The 13217-nt window shown below is 55.3% G+C and overlaps 1 protein-coding gene across 5 annotated transcripts in view; it reads left to right on the top strand.

Moving 5' to 3' along the window:
* The first annotated feature begins 240 nt into the window (after nucleotides 1–240).
* The window catches only part of LOC116936810 (gamma-adducin-like), a 145534-nt gene continuing 132557 nt past the window's right edge, over nucleotides 241–13217 (top strand). For 2 of the 5 annotated variants that reach the window (XR_012931731.1, XR_012931717.1), the window contains exon 1: nucleotides 417–523. The gene's annotated coding sequence lies outside the window, so the exon portion shown is untranslated. Of the gene's footprint in view, nucleotides 386–416; nucleotides 524–13217 lie in introns of those variants that run through there. The other 3 variants (XR_012931725.1, XR_012931714.1, XR_012931711.1) reach the window with 3 other exon arrangements.

Raw genomic sequence — 13217 nt, 5'->3', positions numbered from 1 at the left:
CCGAATCGAACAGCGCGGTCAATCGCCATGCAAGGTGAATCGATTCCACGCCCGCCCCACCCACCCCGCGGCTGGGGGGGGGAGGGGTTGGTCTGGGACGTGCCGGAGGGCGGGGAGGAGAAACTCGAATCGATTAAAAACGAACGATTCCTATCCTGCTCGATCTAAAATCGATTCCGCCCGTCCCCGCAAACGTTGGGGGGGCGACGGTTCAAATCGAATCGCCGCATCGGTTGTGGCCCGCAGACTAAAACCGGAATCGATTCTCGCAACTCAAGCGGTCGCTACTGGATACGGGAGGAGGAGGAGGTGGTGGTTGCTGAGGAGGACATTGTGGTTGAGGCGACTCGCCTCACGCAATCCGACGCCATCCGATGCTTTGCTGGTAACGTAGCGACCGGGTTGGTGGTTGTGGTGGTTGTGGTGGTGGTTGTTGTTGTGGTTGTGGTGGTTGTTGCTGAGGAGGACATTGTGGTTGAGGCGATTCGCCTCACGCAATCCGACGCCATCCGATGCTTTGCTGGTAACGTAGCGACCGGGTTGGTGGTGGTGGTTGTTGTGGTGGTTGTTGTGGTGGTGGTGGTTATTGTTGCTGCTGTGGTAGTTGTGGTGGGGATGGTTGCTGTGGCGGTTCTTGTGGGTGGTGGTTGTGGATGGAGGTTCTTGTGGGTGGTTGTGGATGGAGGTTCTTGTGGGTGGTGGTGGTGGATGGAGGTTGTTGTGGGTGGTGGTGGTTGTGGATGGAGGTTGTTGTGGGTGGTGGTGGTGGTGGTTGTGGATGGAGGTTGTTGTGGGTGGTGGTGGATGGGGGTTGTGGTGCTGGTTGTGGATGGAGGTTGTTGTGGGTGGTGGTGGTGGTTGTGGATGGTGGTGGTTGTGGGTGGTGGTTGTGGATGGAGGTTGTTGTGGGTGGTGGTTGTGGATGGAGGTTGTTGTGGGTGGTGGTGGTGGTTGTGGATGGAGGTTGTTGTGGGTGGTGGTGGTTGTGGATGGAGGTTGTTGTGGGTGGTGGTGGTGGATGGAGGTTGTTGTGGGTGGTGGTTGTGGATGGAGGTTGTTGTGGGTGGTGGTGGTGGATGGAGGTTGTTGTGGGTGGTGGTGGTGGATGGAGGTTGTTGTGGGTGGTGGTGGATGGAGGTTGTTGTGGGTGGTGGTGGTGGATGGAGGTTGTTGTGGGTGGTGGTGGTGGTTGTGGATGGAGGTTGTTGTGGGTGGTGGTGGTGGTGGTGGATGGAGGTTGTTGTGGGTGGTGGTTGTGGATGGAGGTTGTTGTGGGTGGTGGTGCTGGTTGTGGATGGAGGTTGTTGTGGGTGGTGGTGGTGGATGGAGGTTGTTGTGGGTGGTGGTGGTGGATGGAGGTTGTTGTGGGTGGTGGTGGTGGTTGTGGATGGAGGTTGTTGTGGGTGTTGGTGGTGGTGGATGGAGGTTGTTGTGGGTGGTGGTGGATGGAGGTTGTTGTGGGTGGTGGTGGTGGATGGAGGTTGTTGTGGGTGGTGGTTGTGGTGGATGGAGGTTGTTGTGGGTGGTGGTGGTGGATGGAGGTTGTTGTGGGTGGTGGTGGTGGATGGAGGTTGTTGTGGGTGGTGGTGGTGGATGGAGGTTGTTGTGGGTGGTGGTTGTGGTGGATGGAGGTTGTTGTGGGTGGTGGTGGTGGTGGATGGAGGTTGTTGTGGGTGGTGGTGGTGGATGGAGGTTGTTGTGGATGGAGGTTGTTGTGGGTGGTGGTTGTGGTGGTTGTGGATGGAGGTTGTTGTGGGTGGTGGTGGTGGTTGTGGATGGAGGTTGTTGTGGGTGGTGGTGGTGGTTGTGGATGGAGGTTGTTGTGGGTGGTGGTGGATGGAGGTTGTTGTGGGTGGTGGTGGTGGTGGTGGTTGTGGTGGTGGTTGTTGTGGTGAGGTTGTTTGTGGCGATATGTGTGTATGCACGTGCGTGTGTGTATATATGTGTGTGTATATATGTGTGTGTACGCGCGCGCACACACGTGCACACACCCACGTGGACACACATAACCACACACACACATAACCACACACATAACCACACGCGCACACACACACATAACCACACACACACACATAACCACACACACACATAACCACACACGCACACACACACATAACCACACACACACACATAACCACACACGCGCACACACACACATAACCACACACACACATAACCACACACGCGCACATAACCACACACGCGCACACACACGTAACCACACACACATAACCACACACACGTGCACACACACATAACCACACCCACGTGCACACACACACATAACCACACCCACGTGCACACACATAACCACACACACACATAACCACACACACACATAACCACACCCACGTGCACACACACACATAACCACACCCACGTGCACACACACACATAACCACACACATAACCACACCCACGTGCACACACACACATAACCACACACACACACATAACCACACACACGTGCACACACACACATAACCACACACACACATAACCACACGTGCACACACACACATAACCACACACACACACATAACCACACGTGCACACACACACATAACCACACACACACACATAACCACACACACGTGCACACACACACGTGCACACACACACATAACCACACCCACGTGCACACATACACATAACCACACGTATCTACGTGACTTTACCAAAAGAACCACAGAGTATGGATTCCTTCAGTCACGAGAGCTTCAAATCACAGATTGTACCGAACCAAGTCGAATCGTCTGCGACGGGAGTCGAACTCGGGTGGCCGGGGTTCGGAGCGCTGACCGCTACACCACCGCACACACAGACACACACACAGACATGCACACAGACACACACACACAGACACACACATACATACACACAGATACACACACAGACACACACACAGACACACACATACACACACAGACATACACACACACAGACACATACACACAGACACACACATACATACACACAGACACAGACACACACACAGACACATACACACACAGACACACACACATACATACACACACAGACGCACACACACATAGACACACAGACACACACATAGACACAGACACGCGCACACATACACGCACACAGACACGCGCACACACAGACACGCGCACACACAGACACGCACACACACAGACACGCACACACACACATACACGCACACACATACACGCACGCACACGCATGCACAGACACGCACAGACAGACACGCACAGACAGACACGCACAGACAGACACGCACACAGACACACGCACACAGACACACACACAGACACACGCACACAGACACACACACAGACACACACACAGACACGCAGACACACACGCACACATACACACACAGACACACATACACGCACACACAGACACACATACACGCACACACAGACACACATACACGCACACACAGACACACATACACGCACACACATACACGCACACACAGACACGCACACACACAGACACGTACGCGCACGCACACGCACGTACAGACACGCACGCAGACACACACGCACGCACACGCAGACACACACAGACACAGAAACAGGCACGCACACACAGACACACACAGACACAGAAACAGGCACGCACACACAGACACACACAGACACAGAAACAGGCACGCACACACAGACACGCACGCACACAGACACGCACGCACAGACACGCACGCACAGACACACACACACAGACACCCACAGACATAGACACGGACTCCCTCCGTGCAGCCTGCAACAGACTGTAGGGGCAAGTGCTGCTGTTAGCGAGTAGCAGCAGCAGCGTCTGTGAAGGCTACCGGCACTGTGGCACACACAGAGGTGTGGGTGGCCAGCACCACGCACACACAGACACACACACAGACACACAGACACACACACACACACAGGCACGCACACACAGACACGCACACACAGACACGCACACACAGACACGCACACACAGACACGCACACACAGGCAAGCACACACAGACACGCACACACAGACACGCACGTAGACATAGACATGCACACACAGACACGCACACACAGACACGCACACACAGACACGCACACACAGACACGCACACACAGGCACGCACGCACAGGCATGCACGCACACACAGACACGCACACACAGACACGCACACACAGACACGCACGCACACACAGACATGCACACACAGACGCACACACAGACACGCACACACACACAGACACGCACGCACACACAGACATGCACACACAGACACGCACACACAGACACACACACACAGACACACACACAGGCACGCACACACAGGCACGCACACACAGACACGCACACACAGACACGCACACACAGACACGCACACACAGGCACGCACACACAGGCACGCACACACAGACGCACGCACACACAGACACGCACACACAGACACGCACACACAGACACGCACACACAGACACGCACACACAGACACGCACACACAGACACGCACACACAGACACACACACAGACACGCACACACAGACACACACACAGACACGCACACACACACCCTTGCGTATGTGAGCGGAGTCACAATGCAGACCACTTATGTAATAACAGCGAGAGACGCAGATTTATTCAACAAAAACTCGGGGAGATCGGGGCTCAGCGTGTAGAGAATCAGGGTGTAGAGACTCGGGGTGTAGAGACTCGGGGTGTAGAGACTCAGGGTGTGACTCAGGGTGTAGAGACTCTGGGTCTAGAGACTCTGGGTCTAGAGACTCGGGGTGTAGAGACTCGGGGTGTAGAGACTCGGGGTGTAGATACTCGGGGTGTAGAGACTCAGGGTGTAGAGACTCGGGGTGTAGAGACTCGGGGTGTAGAGATTCAGGGTCTAGAGACTCAGGGTTTAGAGACTCGGGGTCTAGAGACTCGGGGTGTAGAGACTCGGGGTGTAGAGACTCGGGATGTAGAGACTCGGGGTGTAGAGACTCAGGGTCTAGTAGAGACTCAGGGTCTAGTAGAGATTCAGGGTCTAGAGACTCAGGGTTTAGAGACTCGGGGTCTAGAGACTCTTGGTCTAGAGACTCTGGGTCTAGAGACTCGGGGTGTAGAGACTCGGGGTGTAGAGACTCGGGGTGTAGAGACTCGGGGTGTAGAGACTCGGGGTGTAGAGACTCGGGGTCTAGAGACTCTGGGTCTAGAGACTCGGGGTGTAGAGACTCGGGGTGTAGAGACTCGGGGTGTAGAGACTCGGGGTGTAGAGACTCGGGGTGTAGAGACTCGGGGTGTAGAGACTCGGGGTGTAGAGACTCGGGGTCTAGAGACTCGGGGTCTAGAGACTCGGGGTCTAGAGACTCGGGGTCTAGAGACTCGGGGTCTAGAGACTCGGGGTCTAGAGACTCGGGTGTAGAGACTCGGGGTCTAGAGACTCGGGGTGTAGAGACTCGGGGTCTAGAGACTCAGGGTCTAGAGACTCGGGGTTTAGAGACTCGGGGTGTAGAGACTCGGGGTGTAGAGACTCAGGGTCTAGAGATTCCGTATTGAATCCATCTTGTGTGTAGCTTCGGTTTCCCCTGATGAAAAACTAAATTCACAGCCTGTCCCAGGTATTGCAGTTTCACTGCTGCGCCAGGCTAGGTGCAGGAGGAGGTCACGGGACAGACCCAGGCGCCGTGGGTCGACTGACCGAGATGACTGGCTGATGCACCACCTGTGCCCCCTTCTGTGCCAACCTGCTGCGTTTTAGCCGCCCGGCGCTCCGCTCGTTGTTGTGAGCATCACCCCTCTCCCCTCCGTTGTTGCCGGAGGGCGACTGCCTCCAACTGCCCAATAGCCTCAAGGTGCACCTAGCCTGGCACTGACCCAGTAGCGTCCTTCACGAGCCTCCTCCCTTACAGATGCCGATCTTGACACTGCTGGTACCGGTCATCGTCAGTCCATCTCTTCTCCAGCCCGTGCCACTCGCCCACCTGTCCACTCGCCTACTCACCCATCCCCTCGCCTACTCACCCATCCCCTCGCCTACTCACCCATCCACTCACCTACCCATCCACTCATCTACTCGCCCGTCCACTCATCAATCAGACCATCTCTTGTCTAGCCCGTGTCACTCACCAACCCACTCGCCTACTCACCCATCCCCTCACCCAGTCACCCACCCACTCATCCACCCACCCAGTCACTCACCCAGTCACTCACCCACCCACCCAGTCACTCACCCAGTCACTCACCCACCCAGTCACTCACCCAGTCACTCACCCATCCACCCACCCACTCATCCACCCACCCACTCATCCACCCACTCACTCATCCACCCACCCACTCATCCACCCACCCACTCACTCATCCACCCACTCATCCACCCACCCACTCAATCATCCACCCACCCAATCATCCACCCACTCACCCATCCACCCACCCACTCACTCATCCACCCACTCATCCACCCACTTACCCATCCACCCACTCACCCATCCACCCACCCACTCATCCACCCCCTCGCCCATCGGCCAATCTCTTCCCTTGCCCATGCCTTCCCTGTTTAGCCCCCCCTCTCTACTGCGTACGGGGGTGTGTGTGTGTGTACGTACGGGCATGTGTGTGTGTACGTACATGCGTGTGTGTGTGTGTACGTACATGTGTGTGTGTACGTACGTGTGTGTGTGTGTACGTACGGGCGTGTGTGTGTGTACGTACGGGTGTGTGTGTGTGTGTACGTACGGGTGTGTGTGTGTGTGTGTACGTACATGTGTGTGTGTGTGTACGTACGGGCGTGTGTGTGTGTACGTACGGGCGTGTGTGTGTGTACGTACGGGCGTGTGTGTGTACGTACGGGCGTGTGTGTGTACGTACGTGTGTGTGCGTGCGGGCGTGTGTGTGGGAGAGACAAAGGCGGCCGGGCCTGGGTGCTGGCCGCCCAGCCACAGTGCCGGTAACCTTCATAGGCGCTGCTCCTACTGACAGCACTTGCCCCTGCAGCACTGCTAGAGGCTACCTGGGGGGAGCTTTGTCTGTGTGAGTGACCGAGTGGGAGAGCCACTCAGGGTTGCATTAGGGGGGTTACCCCCCCACACCCCCCACTACCCCCCCCCACCACTCCCCCCACCACTCAGGGTCGCATTAGGGGGGTTAACTCCCCCAACCCCCCACTACCCCCCCCCACCACCACTCCCCCCACCACTCAGGGTCGCATTAGGGGGGTTAACTCCCCCAACCCCCCACCACTACCACCACCACTCCCCCCCACACCCCCCACTATCCCCCCACCACTCCCCCCACCACTCAGGATTGCATTAAGGGGGTTAACTCCTTCCCCTCACCACCACTCCCCCCACTACCCCCCACCACTCCCCTCCACCACTCCCCCCACCACCCCCCCCCACCACCCCCCCTCCACCACTCCCTCCACCACTCCCCCCCCACCACCACCCCCCCCCCCACCACTCCCCCCACCACTCAGAGTTGACTGCGTGAATGACTGAGCCTGGCGTGGGTGGGGGTGGGTGGAGACGCTGCGGTGCCACTGAGGAGGGCCGGGAGAGAGCGGACTTCCTCCCCAGAGTCCAGCAGCAGCATCATCAGCAGCACCATCATCAGCAGCAGCAGCATCATCAGCAGCATCATCAGCAGCACCATCATCAGCCGCAGTAGCATCAGGACTAGCAGCATCATCATCAGGAGTAACAGCAGCAGCAGCACCATTAGCAGCAGCATCATTAGCACCATCATCAGCAGCATCATCAGCAGCATCATCATCAGCAGCATCATCATCAGCAGCATCATCATCAGCAGCACCATCATCAGCAGCATCATCATCAGCAGCATCATCATCAGGAGTAGCAGCAGCATCATCATCAGGAGTAGCAGCAGCAGCAGCACCATTAGCAGCAGCATCATTAGCACCATCGTCAGCACCATCATCATCAGCAGCACCATCATCAGCAGCATCATCATCAGCAGCACCATCATCAGCAGCATCATCATCAGCAGCATCATCATCAGGAGTAGCAGAAGCATCATCATCAGGAGTAGCATCAGCAGCACCATCAGCAGCAGTAGTAGCATCAGCATCAGCAGCATCATGAGCATCAGCAGCATCATCGTCAGCACCATCATCGTCAGCACCATCATCAGCAGCATCATCATCAGGAGTAGCAGCAGCATCATCATCAGGAGTAGCAACAGCAGCACCATCAGCATCAGCAGCATCATCAGCATCAGCAGCATCATCAGCAGCATCATCGTCAGCACCATCATCATCAGGAGTAGCAGCAGCAGCATCAGCATCATCAGCAGCATCAGCAACATCATCAGCAGAATCATCATCAGCAGCAGCATCATCAGCAGCATCAGCAGGGGCAGTGGTATTAACAACATCATCATCAGCAGCAGGGGGAGTGGTATTAACATCATTATCAGCAACATCAGCAGCAGCAGTAGTAGATGTAACATCATCAGCAGTAGCAGCAGTAGCATCATCAGCAGTAGCATCATCAGCAGTAGCATCAGCAGCAGTATCATCAGAATCCGTAGATGTATCAGCAAAAGCAGTAGATGTAACATCATCAGCAGTAACATCATCAGCAATAACATCATCAGCAGCAGCAGTATCATCAGCATCAGTAGATGTATCAGCAATAGCAGTAAATGTAACAGCAGTAGCATCAGCAGTATCATCAGCAGCAGTAACATCAGCAGCAGTAGATGTAACATCAGCAGTGGCATCAGCAGCAGCACATGTAACATCAGCAGTAGCATCAGCAGCAGTAGATGTAACATCAGCAGTGGCATCAGCAGCAGTAGATGTAACATCAGCAGTAGCATTAGCAGCAGTAGATGTAACATCAGCAGTGGCATCAGCAGCAGTAGCATTATCAGCAGCAGTAGCATTACCAGCAGCAGGATATGTTAGCAGTAGCAGTGGCTGTAACATCAGCAGTAGCATCAGCAGCAGTAGATGTAACATCAGCAGTAGCATCAGCAGCAGTAGATGTAACATCAGCAGTAGCATCAGCAGCAGTAGATGTAACATCAGCAGTGGCATCAGCAGCAGTAGATGTAACATCAGCAGTAGCATCAGCAGCAGTAGATGTAACATCAGCAGTGGCATCAGCAGCAGTAGATGTAACATCAGTAGCATTAGCAGCAGTACATGTAACATCAGCAGTGGCATCAGCAGCAGTAGCATTATCAGCAGCAGTAGCATTACCAGCAGCAGGATATGTTAGCAGTAGCAGTGGCTGTAACATCAGCAGTAGCATCAGCAGCAGTAGATGTAACATCAGCAGTAGCATCAGCAGCAGTAGATGTAACATCAGCAGTAGCATCAGCAGTATCATCATCAGCAGCATCAAAACAAGACACAGATACAGAACCCCCATACTGCCTTACCAGATCGTTGGGTCAAGTGCTTTTAGCCAGTAGCAGCGCCTATGAAGGCTACCAGCACTGTGGCACACACAGAGGGGGTGGGTGGCTAGTACCACCACGCCGGCCGCCTTTGTCTCCCCAGTGGCGATGTTTACTGCACACAACTGCACCAGGTACTCATTTGAGGCTGAGTCGACCTAGGGGAGGCCCAGGACCGGTTCAGATAATCGTCACTGTGGTGGTGTTGGCAGTGAGCGGGAATTGAACTCGGGTCGACAGGTTCGTAGTGCAGCGTAGCGCTAACCACCGCTACACAGACACACAACAACAACCGCCATTCGCCACTAAGTGGCGGTGACATTACCACGACGCTTGTGCCAGGCTATGTGCACCTTGAGGCCATGTGAAGTGTCGAACGCCCGCTGGCAGGAGGTCACGGGGCAGACCCAGGTGCCACGGGTCGACTGACTGAGATGACTGGCTGATGCACCACCTGTGCCCCCTACTGTGCCAACCTGCTGTGCTTTAGCCACCCGGCGCTCCGCTCGTTGTTGTGAGCGTCGCTCCTCCGCCCTCCGTTGTTGTTGAAGGGCGGCTGCCTCCAACTGCCCAGTAGCATCCTTCACGAGCCTCCTCCACAGAGGCCGATCTTGACACCGCTGGTACCAGTCATAGGCAAGTCCACTCAACTCCACGTCCTCCTGTACCACATCACTCCATCTCTTCCCTAGCCTGTGCCGCGCCCGTTTTGCCCCCTCAATCTGGCCGAACAAAAGCTGTTTCGGCATGCGGTGGCTGGGCATGCGGGCGACATGACCCAGCCAACGCAGCCTTGCCTGCCGGAGGAGCTCACTGATGGGACCGTGCCCAGATCTTTCAAGGATTTGTGAGCTCCTCACACAATCCAGCATGGTTAAACCAAGGATGGATCGTAGGCAGGCCAGCCTAAATGTTTCTAACCAGCGAATATGTTCCATTAGGGGGGTCCACGTTTCGCAAGTGTAGAGAAGGGAAGGAATGACCGTGGCCGAGAAGACCTGAAGCTTAGTGCGGAGCAACAGACCAGGTAGCGTCCACACAGCGTTACGCAACCGATGAAAAGATATTGCCGCTCGACTGATTCGGAGTGAGACCTCTGTTGTTAAACTGGAGCCGGTCATAAGCACACTCCCCAGGTATGGGAAACTCTCCACTCTCTCCACAACTGCCCCATCACCGATTGGGAGTTGTGGGGGTGGAGTGTCCGATGGTACAAAATACCCAGGCAGGTGCTTAGTTTTGGTGGGGCTGATGGTAAGGCCCCATCTCTTAGTAGCACGCTCCAGTCTCTGCAGCAGCGTCTCCAACTCCTCTGAATGAGCAGCTATTACCAAATCATCGGCATACATAACGTGGTTGAGCAATAGGGAGCCATCCCTTGGCCGCACCCGGGCATCGATCAGCCTCCCATTATATCTGTACCAAATGGAGATTCCCCCAGTACAGCTATTGAACGCTTCATGAACTACGTGGTCAAAATAGATGTTAAATAATGTGGGAGCCAGAGGACATCCCTGTCGCACCCCAAGGTGTACAGGGAATGGCTCTGACTCCCGGCCACGTAGTTTTACCCGGGCCCGCTCACCCTCATGAAGGTCCTTAATGATCGTGAGCAGAGGGTCAGGTGCTCCAAAAGCACGAAGAACAACCCAGAGCCCAGGCCTACTGATGGTATCATAGGCTTTGACCAGGTCAAGAAAGCAGAGATGTAGGTCTTGCTGGAATTCCCTACACCTCTGCTGTAGCAGACGGACAGAAAAAATAGCATCTGTGCAGGACCGCCCTTTCCTGAAACCGCATTGGGGCTCCGCAAGCCTCTTCTCAGCGTGCCTTGCAAGGCGATGTTGAATAATCCTTGCCAGGACCTTTCCCGGCACACTGAGGAATGAGATGCCCCTGTAGTTGTTACAGTCTGTGTGGTCCCCCTTCTTAAAGAGGGGGACCACCAGGGCATCCTTCCAATCCTATGGAACCCGTCCAGTGGTCCAGACTGTTGTTATGATGTCATATAGGGCAGTCTGTGCACAAACGCCACCCTCCCTCAGCATTTCGCTTGGGAGATCATCTCTGCCCGCTGCCTTTCCTGGTCTCAGACTCCGGATCGCCTTCAGTACTTCCTCAACAGATGGCACCTCAGCCAGCCACTCACAGGGGGTGACTTCTTCCAATATTTGAGGCACCGCAGCCTCAGCAGGGTCATCCTCACTTTGTGCCACGATGTTTTCCAGGCTGAGGGATTCCCCCTCCCCCAGGACCTCACAGAAATGCTCAGGAAATCTGCAAACCTGTTCCTGGGGGTCAGAGATTGGATCACCGTTCTTTCCCCTAATGATGGTAATAGACGTGGTGCTGCAGGTTACTTTTTTGATGGAGTTAAATATGGATTTGTGATCACAGGCCACTGAGGCAGACTCCATCTCCTCAGCAACCCGCGACCACCACCCATCCTTGCAGCGCCTCACGGCTCTCTGAACCTCCGAGCGAAGGCTGCGGTATGCCTCCTCATTCTCTGACGTGGGATTCTGTAGCAGATGACAGTGGGCCTGTCGCTTTTTCTCAACCATCCTGAACACCTCCTCTGTCAGCCAGGGTCTCTGGGGAGGTCTGGACCGCGTACCCAAAGCAGCCATTGCAGCTGCATGAGTCAGTCCTAAACCTCGCCCATTTACCCTCGACATCAGGAGGAGTGGGGGACGATGCCAACCCCAGCCGCAAGCGATGATGAAATTCTCGCTTGCAACTTTCATCAGATAACTGAGACCAGGCCACTTTTGGTTGGAATGGGGTCCTGGGTATACACCCCCCACCGGAGCGGAAGAATGGCAGGCGCATCTTACAGATGACAAGTCGATGGTCAGAGGGCAGATCAGCTCCACGGTAGGTCCTGGTGTCAAGGACATGGGCTCGCATCTGCTGGTCCGTCACTATGTAGTCCAGCAGATGTTCTTGCTTGGACCCGGCATGTATCCATCATGTTGTGTGGATGCGCCGATGCCGGAACAGAGTGTTGGTAATTACAAGCCCATGGGCTGCACAAAAATCTAGCAGCCTCCTACCGTTGTTATTGAGCTGATCCGGCCCATGCCCTCCAATCACTCCAGACCAGGTGCCAGCATCATGACCAACTCGGGCATTGAAGTCACCCAACATGATGACTCTATCCCGAGGGGCCACTTTAGCCAGCACCTGTGACAGGAGGTCATAGAAGGCATCTGACTCATCGGCTTTGCCTGCATCCCTCCACGGATGTTTGTCTTCGGTGGGGGCATAAGTAACCACGACCACCACTCCTCGCCTCTGGTTGATGGGAAGGCGAGCCCAAAGTAGCCTGGGGCTTACAGCTTCCCACACCTCACCGCCACGCTCCCACGCCCCCTTCATTCTTTTGTTCAAAAGAAGAGCCACACCCTGTTGTTTGGCAGTCTGCTGCCCCGAGTAGAGGACTGTCCACCCCTCATGGTGGCAGGAGCCAGAACTGGTCCACCGGACCTCCTGAATGCCACAGAGATCCAGGCGGTACCGGTCCAGCTCCCGACAGAGGAGTGGCAGCCTCTCCTCCGCAGTGAGCGTTCGAAAATTCCACGTGACCATCCGTAATGGCTTTTCGTTGTTTCTGGAGGAGCCCCGAGGGTAGAGATTCAATCTCCTGGCTCCGCCAAATGGGGTTTTGCCAGGAGACGTCATAGACGCCTGTCCCCCCGGGGCCTCCGGCACAAGCTTATTAGTTAAATTTTGTATTCGTAGTTTAGTGGTAATTAATTGAAGGTGGAGGGGTTACCAGCCCCTCGCACCCGTCCAGAGCCCCCGTTTAGCTCCTGTGGTGGTCACAGACGC

The sequence above is a fragment of the Petromyzon marinus genome, assembly GCF_048934315.1.
Source record: "Petromyzon marinus isolate PM22_M1 ecotype Great Lakes invasive population chromosome 83 unlocalized genomic scaffold, UKy_Petmar_22M1.pri1.0 chr83_unloc.3, whole genome shotgun sequence".
NCBI lineage: Eukaryota > Metazoa > Chordata > Hyperoartia > Petromyzontiformes > Petromyzontidae > Petromyzon > Petromyzon marinus.
The sequence above is the reverse complement of the archived record's forward strand: the minus strand, read 5'-3'. Positions and strand labels throughout refer to the sequence as shown.